General features: G+C 39.4%; 1 pseudogene; it reads left to right on the top strand.

The window, feature by feature from the left end:
- Positions 1-3429: 3429 nt before the first annotated feature.
- On the top strand, positions 3430-4656 carry LOC139741819 (uncharacterized; annotated as a pseudogene).
- The last annotated feature ends 1702 nt before the right edge of the window (positions 4657-6358 follow it).

Genomic DNA, 6358 nt, shown 5'->3' with positions numbered 1-6358 from the left:
AACATTTACTAGTGGAGAATTGAGCAAAGAAAATGGGATTCCATCGGGATTCGAACCCAAGACCTCCGGATGCTAGCACTAAATGTGAGGGATCACCGAAGTGATGCAGCTTTTTAAGTATGTAACAAGTGAAAACACAAAAAACTGACCAGATATGAATATTATCTATTGGTGAAATTTGAGCAAAGAAAATAGGATTCCATCGAGATTCGAACCCGAGACCTCCGGATGCAGCCCGGTGCTCTACCGACTGAGCTATAGAAAGTCCTTGATCAGAGTTGTCCAAGAAACCCTTAATTCTCAATGCTTAGAAGGTCAGAAGCTAGAGCGGTGTGTTTGTATGTGACACACACGTTCACACTTGAACCTGGCATAATCCCGACAAAAAAAAAACACAGATATGAATCCCGATGGAATCCCATTTTCTTTGCTCAATTTTCCACTAGTAAAAAATCTAGGGCTTTCTATAGCTCAGTCGGTACAACACTGGGTTAGCATCCGGAGGTCTCGGGTTCATATCCCGATGGAATCCCATTTTCTTTGCTCAATTTTGCACTAATAGATAATATTCTTATCTGGTCAGTTTTTCTGTTTTCACTTGTTAAATAATCATTATTACACTATATACACACCTTCATGTGTTGTGTATTGCCCTTTCTCCTTTCTTATAAAAGTCTACTCCGTTTTCCTCGTTATATTGAATGCACGATATAGGAACTTGATCCCATGAAAGTGAAACTGAACGCTCCAAACAAGTTCATCTGCTCTTATCACATGACTATCCCGTAAATAAGGAAATGCAATGTTCGCAATTCGAACTTGAACACCCATCCCAGAGTTTGACTTGACGAAAACGGAATAGACCTCCAATTAATGAAATTCATTGATTTCTTTGCTCAATTATTTGCTCAATTTTGCACTAATAGATAATATTCTTATCTGGTCAGTTTTTCTGTTTTCATTTGTTGAATAATCATTATTACACTATATACAAACCTTCATGTGTTGTGTATGCCCTTTCCCCTTTCTTATAAAAGTCTACTCCGTTTTCTTCGTTATATTGAATGCACGATGTAGGAACTTGATCCCATGAAAGTGAAACTAAACGCTCCAAACAAGTTCATCTGCTCTTATCACATGACTATCGCTTAAATAAGGAAATGCAATGCTCGCAGTTCGAACTTGAACACCCATGCCAGAGTTTGACTTGACGAAAACGAAATAGACCTCCAATGAATAAAATACATTGATCGGATCCTGAATTTGAATGCCCGAATATTTTCGCGTGTGTCCGCTGTGAGAATTTGAATACGAATTCATGAATAGGAGTGATGAAATCATGAAATCGACCGGGGAAACCTATATCTATTTTGTTGCTTCATGTGGCCAATTCAAGTAGTTTTAGCGCCATAGATTTCTCATTTGCCATTCAGTTGAATTCATCGACAACCCTGCTCAATTTATTGCGAAGAAATTATTTCGACAATCCTGAAATCTTGCGCTTTATTACATTAGAACTAGTTTGATGTTTTTATCTTACTGTAAGATTCAGCCAATATCAAATTCAAGCAACTTCAAATGACAAGTCAGTTTTATACAACATGAAACGGTTGAGGAGACGGGTCTTGTACAAATTCCATTTGATAACATGCAAAAAAAAAAACTTATTGGAAAGAAGTGCAAAATATTTTAAGATTAATTAGGGGGATATTTCTAGAATCAACTGACTCTTACTTGGCAATAAATTGTAATCTTACAATTCTTCAAATTCTCATAATAATTGAGTGTCCATTCATGTGTGTGTGTGTGTGTGTGTGTGTGTGCGTGTCTTATATTTAGCACATCGAGAAACATAAAAGCTCTTAGTACTGTGGTATAACAAGTTGATGCATTCGAAAACGTTGCCGTTTTTTTGTCACCATTTATTTTACAACTGTGAGCCCTCTACTGCAAATCGTCACCTTTGCCGCCCTTTTTCGTCACCTTGACGAATATGTGGTTCAACGATTGAATACAAATCACACATTTCTGGGAGAGATTGTCTCGATTTGACAAAATGACTGACATGAAAAATGGTATCAATTTAATTGCATTTCGCTACCGTAAAGATTTGCAAAATGTTTGATGCATTTGAGACCTATAATCAAAACCACGTCACTTGCACAAGATCTCTGTATAAAACACGTTCAGATGGATGAAACTGCAAGAGAAATGGTAAATTAATTTCATTTCATTTCGCTACCGTTGTTATAAAGAGTTAATGTATTCGTGAACGTTGCCGCCTTTTTTCGTCACACTTTATTTTACACCTGTGAGCCCTCTAAGGAAATTCTTTATAAAAAAAAAGAAAAAAGGAAATTCTTTATTAAGGACATTGATCTGAGTGCAACTGTAATCAAAGTGGTAAATTTCAGTGGTATATCAATTTGATGTATGATCTGAATATATGCCAGGATAAATCAGTTTCGTCACCGTTCCCGCCCTTTTTCGTCACCGTGCCGAATATGTGTTTCAGCGGTTGAATACAAAGCACATGTCTCTACCAGACAATGTCTCGATATGACACAATGACTGACATGGATTCAACAGTAACAGAAATGGTACACCAATTTAAATGCATTTCGCGACCGTTGTCGCCTTCTTTTTATATTCTCTATATTTGCAAACTATCTGATGCATTTGAGACCTGTAATCCAAAGCACATGTCACGAACAATATTTCTTTCTAAAGCACGTTCAGATGGATGCAACTGTAAAAGAAATGGATATATCAATTTGATTGCATTTGAGCCCTCAAATCCAAAGCACATGTTCCGGGAAATGAATCTTCTTGATATGGCACATTGAATATTGTTAACTGATTTGTTGTCGTTAGCTATTGCTGCTTTTTTTTTTTCGTCATCCTTTACTTGCCTCATGTACATGAAAGCATGTGGCAAAAACAAAAACAGTCTTAGAGTGGCGCATTGAGAAAAGGATTGATGTAATAGGTAAGCATATAATTTGCAGGATAGATTCCGTAACCACCGTCGCCTTTTTTGTCACCCATTATCTACAACTAACTGATGCAATAAAATCGTCAAATCCAAAGCCGTATATCAATTGAAGAGAGTTCATCACTTTGTACACTGAGATGCATCCAACTGTAAACAAAGTATGAAATCAACTTTATGTACAATCTAATCATATCGTGGGCTAAATCTGAGGGCGCTCTTCACCGACTCTGTAATTGTTACGATGATTTTTCTCTGCGGTGGAAACCTCTAAATCTGCAATTATAGAAACTGTTTTGAAAAGAAATTTGTGACTCAAGATTATATTGGAACACTTGTGAATACCTTTGTGCTTACTGGAAAGGTGGATGACAACTCTGAAATAGAAAATAACAGGATTTGATTTGAACTGCAGCACACGGATCCTGGCTTTGAAAATGGCGGCACGCAGTGACACGTCATACGCTGAGAAAGCAGCCCATGCTTTCCCTTCTGCGAAACCTGAGGAACAGCTTGGAGGTAAGACAGTCTTCCTGAAAAATAAAAACATACCATCAGTGAATGAGAAGGGAATGTCAAACGAGGACATGTACAAATGCCTCATCCGTAGTGTGCAAGGACGAGAAATTAATGGGATACAGAGAATTCGTGATCTATGGAGGCTGTACGTGGAAAATCGGGAGTCAAGAATGAAACTGATAACAAATGGCTTGAACATCAGAAATGCCAATGTCACAGTGTATGACCAAAACCCTTTCATCACAGCTGGGAAGGAGAACAGTCTACGTCTCCTCATCAGAGACATACTACTTTCAGTTCTCGATACTGTCATCACCGATGAACTGGAAAAATGCAAACACAAGGTCCTCGGTGCCCCCATCCGTGAACGTCTCCGTGTAGATGGTCTGCTCACTGACTGCCTGACCGGCAACCGGATAGTCTACATACAGCATCATCGAAGCCCCTGCCTCGAGACATGAACTTTGGTATTTTTAAAGCCAAAGTCTACCACTATGGCCAAATCGTACCACCAGGGCAACGCTCATGTGCTCACGTTGTTTGAATGCAGGACATCACCGGTCGCAATGCAGCAACCCCATTGTCTGTCGACGATGCAAACAACCCGGACACCTGCAACAGGAATGCTCCTTCGAGACCCCGGCCACCTCACCGACCAGAGACGCCAGCGAACATGGACCGATGCCAGCACCATCGCCTTCCCCGTCGGCATCAGCCTCTGCTGCTACATCACCATTGCACCTGATCGAACAGCTGATCACATGAGGTCGACAAGCGAGAACAGCGAGTGCTCGTCAATCACTCCATGACAACCAGACGCACATTCTGCCCAAGATCACGCAATACCTAGTCGGGGATCGCAACGCATCACAGCCCGGCAGTCCGCTGACAAAGCCAACGGAGAAATTTCAACTCCCACGCAGGCAGAGCCTGTCACTGATCTCGCAGCAGACCGGTCGGAGATGACCGACTTTCGCACACACTCGGAAGCTTCGAGCGAAGATGACGGCGTGGAAGCGTTGTCTGAACTCTCCGTTGAATCAACGGAACTACCTAAACGAGCAATAAAAGAAAGGAAAGTGAAACAAACGAAACGGAAGCAGAAATATTCGAAAAAAGTGCCAAAGAAGAAATTAGTGAAGTGATAAAGAATATACTTGTGTTCTCTTTACCCTTTATCTAAATGGCGAACTGTCATTTAAATGCAAGAGGTTTAAGAAATAAAGAAAAAAGAAGTCAAGTTTGTCATTGGTGTAAGCACCAGAAGGCAGATATTGTATTTTTTCAAGAGATATACTGGTGCAGTGATTTTGAATCAATTGTCAGAAGTGAATGGCGGGGTCCGTGCTTCTTTGCGCACGGATCAAATCATTCACGAGGAGTTTCAATTTTATTTAATGATAGACTTGATGCTCAAAATATTGTAGTAAAATGTACCTTGAACAGTCAACTACTAATAGAGCAAAAGTTCAAGAAACTAATCTCATGAAAGAAAGATATCATTCAGAGGGGTGAAGGCTCAGGTTTGAGTTGCTTCAGTTTTGTCTCCCTCTACAAATGAACATTTGTTAAGATCGCAACTACTGATCTGTAAATTGACAAACATGTCGGAAAAAAGGAACCAGTGTTACTCGAACCTGTCATCTACTGCTTCCGGAATCTCGGAGCTTGGGTATTTGTTCTATGTTCATCGTGTCACTGCCGGCAACCAGGGGCAGCCTAGTGGTAGTGTCGCTGCCCGGAAAGCAGTAGATGACAGGTTCGAGTCCCACTGGTTCCTTTATTTCCGACATGTTTGTTAATTTACAGATCAGCAGTTGCGATCTTAACAAATGTTCATTTGTAGAGGGAGACAAACTGAAGAAACTCAAACCTGAACAAATCTAATGTTAATCAATGTGTATGCGCCAACGCAAAGTCAATACAGAGACAGTTTCTTTGAACTCTGAATTAAGTAGGCATTATACATGTAATTGCGAATTAATCTTAGGAGATTGGAATTGTGTTTTGAATATAAGCAAAGATGTGCAAAGATCGAAGAACAAATATCAGAGAAGACCTGTAAATCTTAAAAAGATATTGAAAATGTATGTTTTGATTGATGTTTGGAGATCACTGCGTCAAGACTTGAAACAATTCACCTGGCGGAATGTATCTAGATTAGATTTTGGCTTGTGACGAAAAATATTAAAGGAAAAACAATGTGTACTGACATCCGACCAGCCATCGGGTCAATTTTATGTTTAACAGAGACATGTGCTTTGTATTCAATCGCTGAAACACATATTGGGCAAGGTGACGAAAAAAGAGCGGTAAAGGTGACGAAATTTATTTTTTTTTCCCTGGGATATTCAGATCAAACATCAAATTGATATACCACTTTTACCATTTTCATTACAGTTGCAATGAGCTCAATGCTCTTCATGAAGAATTTCCTTCAATCGATATATGATTTTGAGTACTTATGTTTCTCGATGTGCTTTATACTACAGACAAACATGAACCGACACTCAATTATCATATGCGCGCGCACATTCACACTTCCTCAAAACCTCATCGAGAACTCGAAACACAAACAAATCCATTTGTCCTTATTTATACCACAAATAATCTTACTTCAACATAGATAACTCGATTATAGACCAACCCTACTAATGATTTCTTCACGAGAAAGTTTTGACATGTAGGGCCCTACCAAACCTATATTCCTTGAATATATTGGTTTGGATCATGTAACACCTTCTTACTTACAAGGGCATATACATAAAAAACACACAAATACATTACACAAATCTAGAATAAAATCAGTCGTAAAAAAACCCGACCACCCCCTCCCCTCCCCAACCG

This window comes from Diadema antillarum, unplaced genomic scaffold (genome assembly GCF_040938485.1).
Source record: "Diadema antillarum isolate AM-2024a unplaced genomic scaffold, OU_Dant_1.0 seq00000955_RagTag, whole genome shotgun sequence".
NCBI lineage: Eukaryota > Metazoa > Echinodermata > Echinoidea > Diadematoida > Diadematidae > Diadema > Diadema antillarum.
The sequence above is the reverse complement of the archived record's forward strand: the minus strand, read 5'-3'. Positions and strand labels throughout refer to the sequence as shown.